The sequence below is a fragment of the Tamandua tetradactyla genome, chromosome 2 (assembly GCF_023851605.1).
Source record: "Tamandua tetradactyla isolate mTamTet1 chromosome 2, mTamTet1.pri, whole genome shotgun sequence".
NCBI classification, from domain to species: domain Eukaryota; kingdom Metazoa; phylum Chordata; class Mammalia; order Pilosa; family Myrmecophagidae; genus Tamandua; species Tamandua tetradactyla.
The window spans coordinates 204,578,192-204,590,220 of NC_135328.1; positions in this window are offsets into that span (position 1 = coordinate 204,578,192).

Consider the following 12,029-nt stretch of genomic DNA (forward strand, 5'->3'; position numbering starts at 1 on the left):
GACTGCTTGTTGTGTTGGCTGGAAAGGTATGAATCTTGAACAAAGAGTCAATAATCTCGGAGTATAGAAGAAAACTGATATTGCATGCTATGGTCTCTATTTAACTGGAAGACATCAAATGTTCCACAACAATACGAGGGGTAAATAATTGGTGGAGTAAGAGTTAAGGGAGGTTTGGATTTTCTATCTGGGGAGGGGATGCTTATTGGTTATTTTTCTCTTTGGAGCAATGAAAATTGTCTAAAATTGAGAGTGTTGATTGTACAACAAAGAGAGGATAATAAGAGACATGGATTGTTGACTTTGGACATTATCCATGAAGCCCAATAGATGGAAGTGGCTGAAAGATACACTGACTGAGAAGTAGAATAGCAAACTCAGATGTATATATATGATCAAATATTGTGCAGCTATAGAAAGGAATGAAGTCATGAGACATGCAACGAGGTGAATGAAACTGGGGGACATTATGTGGTACAAAATAAGCGGGGGGGGGGGAAATTGTATGTCTCTTTTAGAAATTACTTATAAGAAAATTGGGGCCTAAATTGTAAGCTCTTATAGTAGTCACATTTAATCCAGAGCTGTAAATGTTATTCTAGATTTTGAGATGTTGTGCTATATATGTATAACCTGTTGTGCCAGTTTGAATTTGTGGACTCCAGAAAAGCCATATTCTTAAATTCTCATTCAGTATTGCTACCTGGGAGCTTTCTGATTGTTTCCATGGAGATATGACCCATCCAATTGTGGGTGGTAACTTTTGATTAGATGGTTTCCATAGAGATGTGTCTCTACCCATTCAAGGTTGGGTTGCTTACTGGAGCCCTGTAAGAGAGAATAATTTTGGAAAGAGCAATGAGAGCCCAAACAGTCAGGGACCTTTAGAGACGAAGAAGGAAAATGCCCCCAGGGGTGCTTCATGAAACAAGAAGCTGGGAGAGAAAGCTAGCAGATTTCCCATGTGCCCTTCCAACTGAGAGAGAAACCCTGAACTTCATCAGCCTTTCTTGAGTGAAGAAAGTAACCAACAGCTTGTTGGTGCCTTACTTTGAACATTTTCATAGCCTTCTAGAACTGTAAACTTGCAACTAAATAAGTTTCCGTTTTTAAAAGCTGTTCTGTTTCTGGTATATTGCATTTTGGCAGCTTGCAAACTAGGATACTTGATATCTTTGGGACTTTGGCTACCTGTATGACACCTAAGTCTCAGAGTTGGGGTTCTGCAGCTCTGGTATGACACCTAAGTCTTAGAGTTGGAGTTCTGCAGCTCTGAAAGGCAGCATTGCTACATACAACAACTGCAAAGGTGTTCTAGTTTGCTAGCTGCTGGAATGCAATATACCAGAGATGGAATGGCTCTTAAAAAGGGGAATTTAATGAGTTGCTAGTTTACAGTTCTAAGGCCGAGAAAATGTCCCACTTATAACAAGTCTATAGAAATGTCCAATTTAAGGCATCCAGAGAAAGATTCCTTGGCTCAAGAAGGCTGATGAGGGTGGGCCACGGTGGCTCAGCAGGCAAGAACGCTTGCCTGGAATGCCAGAGGACATGTATATTAAAAAAAAAAAAAAAAAGAAGGCCGATGAACGGTTACTTTCTTATCTGGAAGGGCACATGGCAAACACAGCATCATCTGCTAGCTCCTTCTCCTGGCTTCCAGTTTCATGAAGCTCCCCGGGAGGCATTTTCCTTCTTCATCTCCAAAGCGCTGACTGATGGACTCTCTGTTTCGTGGTGCTGCAGCATTCTCTGCTCTCTCTGAATCTCTTATTCTCCAAAATGTTTCCTCTTTTATAGGACTCCAATAAACCAATTAAGACCCACCCAAATGGGTGGAGACATGTCGTCACCTAATCCAGTTTAACAGCCATTCTTGACTAAATCACATCATCCAGGAAGATGATCTGATTACAGTTTCAAACATACAGTATTGAATAGGGACTACTCCACCTTTATCAAATGGGATTTTGATCAAAACATGGCTTTTCTAGGGGGCATACTTCCTTTCAAACCAGCACATAAGGAAACTGAAAAAGAGATCAGGTTTCAATTAGAAATAAGAATGAAGATGATGTAGTCAGAACTTAGGTAAATCAGAATATAGAAGTAAGGATGATATTGTCTGTATTTTAAAGCTTCACCTACTATATGAGATCAAAAGAAGAGAGTTTTGTTTTGTCCACACCCTAAATTTTCTGCAGCACATAATCTAACTCAACCTGTTTGGATGGTTCATTTAAACCACCTAAACACTTGGAGCCTAGAATGGGAATGAGGATTTGTAATTCTCTATAGCTTAATATAATGCTCAGATACATCCCAGGGTTATTTTGGGATGATGTGTTAGTTAGATTCAGTTGTCAACTTGGCCAGGTGAGCATACCTAGTCTTGTTGCTGCGGACATAAGCCAATGGTACGTGAACCTCATCTGTTGCTAATTACATCTGCAGTTGGCTAGGAGGCGTGTCTGCTGCAATGAGTGACGTTTGACTTAATTGGCTGGTGCTTAAATGAGAGAGCGCAATGTTGCACAGCCTAGCAGCTCGGCATTTCTCATCTCAGCACTAGTAGCTCAGCCCAGGCCTTTGGAGATGCAGAAAGTCACCCCGGGGAAAGTTGTTCGAACCCAGGGGCCTGGAGAGAAGACCAGCAGAGACCATCTTGTGCCTTCCACGTAAGAAAGAACCTCAGTGGAAAGTTAGCTGCCTTTCCTCTGAAGAACCAACGAAATAAATCCCCTTTTATTAAAAGCCAATCCGTCTCTGGTGTGTTGGATTCCGGCAGCTAGCAAACTAGAACAGATGATAAATTAAAAGTATTGGCAAAGTCACTTGAGGGACCGGAGGAATAAAATGTTAAAAAAAATGCTATCAAGCTTCACCAACGGGGAAATCCCTAATACTGTCTCAAACAGTAAGAATCCCCAAGCCAATATTCCAAGACTTTGATCCTGAGGCTTGCTCTTGTGAAGCTTATTTCTGTAGCAGAAAAGCTAAGCTTACCTATAGTTATGCCTAAGAGCTACTTCCAGAATACCTCTTTTGTTTCTCAGATGTGGGCTCCCTCTCTCTCTGTAAGCCCACTCTGCAAGGAAAATCATTACCCTCCCCACTACATGGGACATAATGTCCAGGGGTGTGAGTCCCCCTGGCAACGTGGGGCATGACTCCCAGGGATGAGACTTGCCCTGGCACCATGAGATTGACAATGCCTTCATGACCAAAAGGGAGAAAAGAAATTTTACAAAATACATATCAGTAGCTAAGAGATTTCAAATAGGGTTCAGAGGCTATTCTGGAGGCTACTCTTACTCAAGCTTCAGCTAGATATTGCTAATTACTAGTTTGCCAAACCCCAACCAAAACCATTCCTGTTAACCCTAAAGAACACCTAGGGCTTTATCTGAGGTTCTACAAAAGTTTCACACGTCAAGATTACTTTCCAGAAACTTACAACCTCCAGATGAGTTCCTAAACCAGGTAAATCCTGAAACCCAGAGGGTTTCCATCTCTCCAACTTGTTCCATCCATCCTCCAATCCCATAGTACTGACAGCCCTTTTCAACATGAAAAAGTTATGTTCTAGTTTGCTACCTGCCGGAATGCAATATACCAGAAACAGAATGGCTTTTAAAAGGGTGAATTTAATAAGTTGATAGTTTATAGTTCTAAGGCTGAGAAAATATCCCAATTAAAACAAGTGTATAGAAATGTCCAATCAAAGGTATCCATCCAGGGAAAGATACCTTTATTCAAGAAAGCCGATGAAGTTCAGAGTTTCTCTCTCATCTGGAAAGGCACATGTTGAACATGGTCAGGGTTCCTTCTCATCTGGAAGGGCACATGATGAACATGGCATAATCTGCTAGCTTCTTCTCCTGGCTTCCTGTTTCATGACGCTCCCCAGGAGGCATGTTCCTTCTTCATCTCCAAAGGTCGCTGGTTGGTGGACTCTGCTTCTCATGGCTATGTCATTCTCTGCTCTCTCAGAAATCTCTCATTCTCCAAAATGTTTCCTTTTTTATAGGACTTCAGAAACTGAGACCCACCCAAATGGGTGGAGACATGGCGTCACCTAATCCAGCTTAACAACCATTCTTGATTAAATCACATCTCCAGGGAGATGATCTGATTACAGTTTCAAACATACAGTATTGAATAAGGATTATTCAGCCTTTATGAAATGGGATTTTGATTAAAACATGGTTTTTCTAGGGGACATACATCCTTTCAAACCAGCACAAGTTAGAATGGGCATAGTTCAAATATCCCTACAGATTGGGAGAAGTATCAACAGAGAATGAAGAGTTATAATAGAGAAGATAGAATTTAACAAATGAGTATGATTGCTGAATTATTATATTAATATTTCTTTTAGTCTCCAGTGTCTTAGAGCTTCTAGAAGAAAAATACCTGAAATTGTGGAACTGTAATCCATACCAAACTCTGAAATCTGTTCTATAACTACTTGTTACCATGTACTTTGAGAGTTATTGCTTTTTTGTAACTGTAATATTTCTCAATAAGAAACGTTTAAAAAAAAATGGAAATGAAAAGATTAGTCCAGAGTTTCTCTTTCACACGGGAAGGCACACGCCAACATCTGCTGTCCTTCTCCCTGGGCTTCTGCTTTCAAATGGCTCTCTCAGCACCTCCAGGCATTGGTTGGTTTCATCTTTCTGACTTTTATTCTCTTCATATAGGGAAAAGGATTAAAATCCACCTTGAATGGGTCAGGTCACATCTCCATCTTATCAAAAGGCTCAACCACAATTGGATGGAAACAACCTAATCAAAAGTCCCACTCAACAATAAGGCTGCCACCACAAATTGGATTAGAATAACAAGGGTTTTCTAGAGTACATAACAGTTTCAAACTGGCACAAGAAGTAAAAGAAACCCCAGGTCCACTGCTATCTCACCTTGAGAGTAGGGGATGGGGTTAATCATGTCAAACTGCACTGCCTTGGCTGCTAGGTCAAACTCTTGGGTGTTGTGTGGTTGGGTAAGACAAAAATTGTTCTTTCTGCAATAATTGATAAGATATAATTCCACATATGCCAAAACAATTAATGGCTTTCTTTGGGGTTATTATTTGGTATTGGAAACCCCTTTTCCTCAGCCCAAATGTTAGAGACTTTGTATACGCTAATTAGAAAATGTCATGCTTGGAAATGGGAGGACCTCCAGTAGGCTGTTTTTGTTGTTGTTCTTTTTTTTTTTTCATGGGCAGGCTCTGGGAATCAAATCCGGTCTCCAGCATGGCAGACGAGAATTCTGCCACTGAGCCACCATTGTCCCATCCCAGCAGGCTGCTTTTGAGAAAGCAAAAAGGGCAATAGCATGGGCACAAGCACTGTAGAGGGTAGATTCAGACCTACCAGCTGAACATAGCCAGCACTGATACTGGCTTTGGGTAGGGTCTGTGGCAGAGGCAAAATTTTGAACGATGTCCCTTGGATTTTGGTCTCAATTATGGAAAGGGACAAAACTGAGATATAGCCCCCCAGGAAAGCAATTGTATCCTTCATATAATGCCTTATTGAAAGTGGAGAAACTGATGCAAAGATGCCCAGTTACTTTGAAAGCAACCATCCATATTCAGGTGTGGATCAGCTGACAAGACATCAAAGCCATGCTCTGGCAGTGTTCAGTTGGGCACCCTGGCCAAATGGAAAGCCTACCTGCTACATTGCAGCATTTTCAATACCAGTTCTCTGAGTGCAAAAATGCATGAGATTCTCGGACCAGTGTTTCATAGAGAAGATTTCACAGCTAAAGACACTGCACCTAAAATAGCTGTTAAAATGCCCACTACAGAAGGAACAGGTACCATTCCCAAGTCCACACTAATGGATCCACCAGCAGGCAGCCTCCCACATGGACAGCTGTGGCAGTACAACCCAGTAATGACACTATGTGGTGGGAGACTGGTGCAATGCAAAGCAGTCAATGGGCTGAATTAAGAGCAGTATAGATAAAAATAATGCATGAGCAGAAAATGTGATAACTGTCTGGACTGACAGCTTGGCTATTTACAAAGCCTTTCAACCTGGATGGCAATCTGGAAGCAGGAGCAATGGGCAGTCATAGGTCACCCTGTCTAGGGGCAAGAATTGTGGAAAGACAACTGGATGCCTGCCAATGATGAAAGGTAACTGTCTATCATACACCTGTCCACACTCCCAACACGTTCCCCAGGAATGTGGAAGCAGATGCATTTGCATGGGTTCTGAGCAGTGCAGCTGAAGCTAGGAAAGCAGCAGAATGGCTTCATCAGAAAAGTGGACACTGAAGGTATCTAACCCTGTGGTGTCTGACCCAGCAGTTCCAGCTGCCAATCACATGCCGGCAGATAGTAGACATCACTAGAGAGTGCTCTTCATGCTCCTGGCATTGGCCATGTAGGCTATCACACCAGATGAGACACATCAGTTGTTCACAAATCCCAGCATGGAAAGTGGATTACATCAGTCCCTTTCCACTCTTGGAGGGCGAGGTATTCTTTAACTGCTATAGACACAGTTACAGGACTGTTGCAGCTTTCCCAGTGGGTAAGGCAAACCAATAGGCCACTGTCCAATGTTTGGAGAAAGTGAGTGCTCTGTAGGAAGTGCTTGCACAAGACAGTGATCAGGGGACCCCTTTCAATGGTCAGATAACCCAATCCTGGGCCATGGATGAGGACATCATGTGGACATTCCATCTACCCTACAATCCCACAGGTGCAGGCCTTATTGAAAAAAATGAATGATTTGTTAAAGTAACAGCTAAAAGATGATAAGAGGTCCTTGCAATAGTGGACTGAAAGTCTCTATCAAGACTTAACTTGCTTGTATGCAATGCTGAGGGCTGCAATCCAAGCTCCTATTGAAATTCTAACAGCAAGACTTATCAGTCTCTGAGAATACAAATTAGAGGGCCAGCTGTTTTACAGCCAAAAAATGGAGAATGATAATAATTTGTTGTTGCTTATGCTTCAGACCATACAAACAGGGGAACATAAGGTTCTTTGGCTTTGGTGTCGGCCTATGCAGCCACACTGGTTGGGAATCTTAAGCCCATGAGGAGTACGAGTCAGCCAAAATATTGTTATCTGACCTCATTTATTTAAAAAATGCCTGTTAAAATTTTTATCACCAATCCAGGGCCTCCTATTCCCAAGGGGACTTTATGTGTAACTATGTGGAACCTTCTTATGCCTAGACTAATAACTGATGTCACAGTGGGGGACTCAAAATTTGCCAGGGGAGAATATCTGGTATTTAAAACCTCCCCATAATGTTCCTCTGCCTGATACCTTGTTGTCAGCCAATGGAGTGCTAGCACGTATATTGTTAGATCAGCAGGAATTACCCCTTATTGTTCCCCATAAACACCTTTCTCTTTGCTCAAGGGCAATCAAGCAAACACCTTCCCACACTGGGCTTCAGTAGTAACTCATGCCCACAATTGAGCCCACTGTTGGGTTTGTATGGACTTGCCATCTTAGGTGCTATGGGCCTTCCTTGGACTGTGACCCTTGTGAATGCGACTGAGTGGAATACCTGGATGATCCGGCAGAATTAAGTACATTGTAAAATCTGGGAAAGAATCTTCTCAACTAAGATCCTATAACTGTACAGGACATTGTACGTGAGGAGAGCCCTATGTCCTTGCTACCTTATGTGACTCTTTACCCCATAGTCCTAGTAATTGGGAAATAGTTAAAGCTAAATGTAGAATAAAACACACTCCCGGGTGTTATCATCCTTTAGCCATTCTTGCACAAGGTGGAGCTGCATTAGTTATTGAAGAACATGTGGCAGCTTTAGCCAATCACATTGCCCAAGTGCTTGATGATTTCAAAATAACTATATCCTTCTTATATGAAGAAACCACACAGTTTAGAAAGATAGTTTTACAAAATAGGATGGGCTTAGATAGCCTCACTGCAGCACAAAGGGGTGCCTGTGCCTTAATTAACATGCAGTACTGCATACATATTCCTGATTATTCACAGAATTGTTTCACAAGTTTTGAGCCATATGCAAGAGCACTACATAGTGTTAATTAATTATCAGTAGCCCCCTTGTCTAAGTAATTCCCTTTCTTGACCATGGTAGCATCTCTTTGTGGGGTTGTTATCTGTGTGGGGGGGACTCCTGGAGTTCTATTGTCTCTTATATTGTTGTTGTGAAATATGGATGCAATATCTGTCCTGGGGGTGGATTGTGGAGAGTCAGGGCCAGGTCCCCCCTCCATATTGAGAATAAGTTATAGTATGCAGCCTTCTACAATGAGACAGGAATTAAAGGTCATCAGATCTCAGACCAGGGGAGTAGGGGAGTAGTATGGAAAGAATATACAGATGGTTTCATAAATAAAGTTGTTTTGTTTTTTTTTTTTACTTCCCTCCCTTCATCATTGATAAAAAACCTGCAGGCCCCTGTCATGAGGCCCCACTAAAGCTCTGTTGTCACATCCTTGTCTTAAACCCTTATAAACTATCCTGGGCACTCCCTGCCCTTTGTGGAACACTGACTTCCATTTTTTGGATGGGTGCCAGTGGGAAAGAGCTTCTCCTGTGCACAAGTCCTAATAAAAGCCATGCCTCTCTGCCTAGTGTATTCTTTGGTTTTAGGGATGCACTAACGCAAGGTCTTCAATAGCTGGGTTGGAACACCTGGCTTTCAAAGAATATGGTTTTTTAGTTACTACGCCATTTGTTACCTCAGTATGTGGAAGGATTTGAATTTGTAGTAGCTTCGCTAATGTCAGTCAGTACATTTCTGTTAGTAAGTGCTGTCATGAATAGGAAAGACATAATTCTTAGCTTCAAAGAGTTTATATGTTAGTTTGAATATACTTGAACCAGGGCATAATTTAAGATAGTAGTAAAAGGGAAATAAAAATATTGGAAGAATTTAAAAAGCAGATAGATAAAGAATGACCTAAGAAGACCTCATGGAAGAGATAACACGTAAGAACTTTAAATAAGAAAGTAGCATTTGAATAAATTAGAGTTCTCCTTTTTTTCAAGCCAGAACTTAATTTTGGAACTAATATATTCCTGGCATTATTTAGTACATGGGAATAATGTTGAGAAAAAAATGCATTTTTTTCTGGAGATAATCCCTTAGTTATTGAAAAGCTAATTATATTTCAAACTTTGGCTCTTCTGATATTTGAAGGTAGTGCTAGATTGAACTGAAAAATTTTACACATATGGTGAAGTAATCATTTATGTTGTAAGTATAAAAATTCCTGGCTGTGTTCCAAACCCAAGGATAAATTTCTTCTTTCTTCCATTATTTTGCAGTATCTCTGTTTCTTCTCCCCTTCATGAGTACTGCTATTGGAAAGTGGTATGCATGTTTATAGAGATTTGTAAATTTGTTATCAAATTTATTTCTAATTGTATGCAGTCTGAATAGGTAAAAACTATAGGTAGGATGGATAGAATTTTTATACTAAGATGATCATTGTTTTGGTTTTTAATGCTTCCATAATGCAACATGCCAGAAACAGATGAGCTTTTACAAAGGGGATTTATTAGGTTACAAATTTACAGTTCTAAGGCTATTAAAATATCCAAATTAAAACACCAAAAGGATATCTTCACTCAAGATGAGCTGATCATGTCTGGGGCTATTCTGTCATATGGGAAGGCACTCGGCAACATCTGCTGGCCTTTTCTCCCAGCTTTTGATTATAAACAGTTTTCTCAATTTCTGGCATTTTCCAGAGCTTCTGGTGTCTTCTGCATCTCCAAATGTCTACGTCTTGACTACATCTCTCTGCTCTCCATGTTGGCTCTAAGTTCTCCCTCATAAAAAAGGATTAAGACCTACTTTAAATGAGCAGAGTCACAGCTTCATGAAACAACCTAATAAAAAGGTCCCACCCACAATCAAGTAGGTCACATCTCCATGGAAACAACCTCATCAAGAGGTTCCACCCAATAATAGGTCTGCTCCCTCAAGATTAGATTAAACGAACATGGCTTTTCTAGGGTACATAACAGCTTCAAAACAGCACAATCATATTCTCTGATTAAAATGAATTTTGTTTGTACACTGACTACAAGTCTTGAATGGATATGGAAAGTTATAGAAAGTTTATAAAAGTAAATTCTGTCTGTTATAGTCAATGCTGACTAAAAAAATTGATGTCTGTTTATCATATAGATTTAAAAAGCTTTTGTGTCAAACAGTGTGCATTAGTTTGCTAATGCTGTCAGAAAGCAAAATACCAGAAATGGAACGGCTTTTGAAAAGGAAATATGATAAGTTGCAAGTTTACCATTCTAGTGCCAAGAAAATGTCCAAACTAAGGCAACAACAAGAGGTTACCTCACTCAAGAAAGGCTGATGTCGTCTGGAACACCAGGCATGTGGCTGGCATCTGCTGGTCCCTTGCTCCTGGGATCCATTGCTTTCAGCCTGTTTCCTTTGTGGGTTCCTCCCTTGGCATCTGTGGGCCTTCACTTAGCTCCTCTAGGACACAACTCTGGGTTCTGGCTTACTCAGCATCTCATGGGAAGGCACATGGCGACATATGCTGGTCCCTGCATCTCCAAATGTCTGGGTCTCATGTTGGCTCTGTTAGCTGTGAAGCAACTGTTCTCCAAGCATCTGCATCTACTCTGAGGTTTCTTTAAAATATTTCCCTTTTTAAATGACTCCTGTAAACTAATCAAGACTGTCTTTGAATGGGTGGAGCCACATCTCCATTTAATCCATGGAGAAAGATCAAAGGAGATGATGGAGTTATAGAGAGAAGGTAGGGTTAACACATGGACATGATTGCTGAATCATTATATTGATACTTCTTTTATTCTCCAATACCTTAGAGCAGCTAGAAGCGAAAACCTAAAATTGTGGAATTGTAACCCATACCAAACTCTGAAATCAGTTCTACAACTAATTGTTGCATTGTGGCTTGAATTTTATTTTGTATATATTATTTTTCACAAAAAAGAAAAAAAAGTCAATTGTTATGATAAAAAATATATATATTCCTTCTAGCCGCCAATATTCTAGAGCATCTAGAAGGAAAAATCTGAGATGATGAAATGGTAGCACATGACAAACTCTGGTATCTATCCTGTAACTACTTGTTGAAGAGTGCTTTGAAAACTATTGCCTTTTTCTTTCTTTGCTTTGTATATATCTTATATTATACAATTTAAAAAGTTAAAAAAAAAAGTCACACCCACAATAGGGCATGCCACATCTCCATGGTGATAATCTAATCAAAAGTTTCTGCCCTACAATACTGAATCAAGATTAAAAGAAATGGCTGCCCCCACAAGATTGAATTAGGATTAAAACATGACTTTTCTGGGGTATATAGTACCTTCAAGCTGACACACCATGTATTCATACAAAACTAAGGTTTTTTCCTCCCCGATAAAATAATGTGGTTCTTTAGCCTGCTTTAATGAAAAGTTTTTAAAAGTTTTTCTTAACTATCCGAGTACTCTGTCTAGAAGACAAAGATTTTACATCAGAATAATATCTTTGTGAATGTTTATGTGGGCCTTATCCTTTATTTCAGAAGACAAGTCTTCTCACTTTTAAAGAAAACTGTTACAAGGGACGTGTTCTTTCACATTGTAAAAGTGAAGTGCTAAAATTGACATATTACATAGGAAGTGTTTGGGAAGTATTACAGTGGTTAGAGGATTTTTTCTATCCTTTTATTAGCTAAATTTTTATGGGTAAAATGTTATTCATGCATTTAGAGATGGCATAAAAATTCCTAATGACTTGACAATGTTCTCACTGTCCGTGTTGTATCCTGATACTAATCTGTAGGATGTTAAGCAATGATAGAATAACGTTAGTCACGGTTTACGCTATTCTTAGAAAAAGGCTACAGATAATGGAAAGCGCCAAATTTATTTGTCAGTCACATTGCTCTGCTCTAATGCTTCTCAAAAAGTATATGTGGTCAACTATAGTTCAGAGCTTCATCTACAGCAAGAAGACACTTCAAAAGAGAGGCAGGCCAAACATATAAATTATATTTCATCTGTTAAC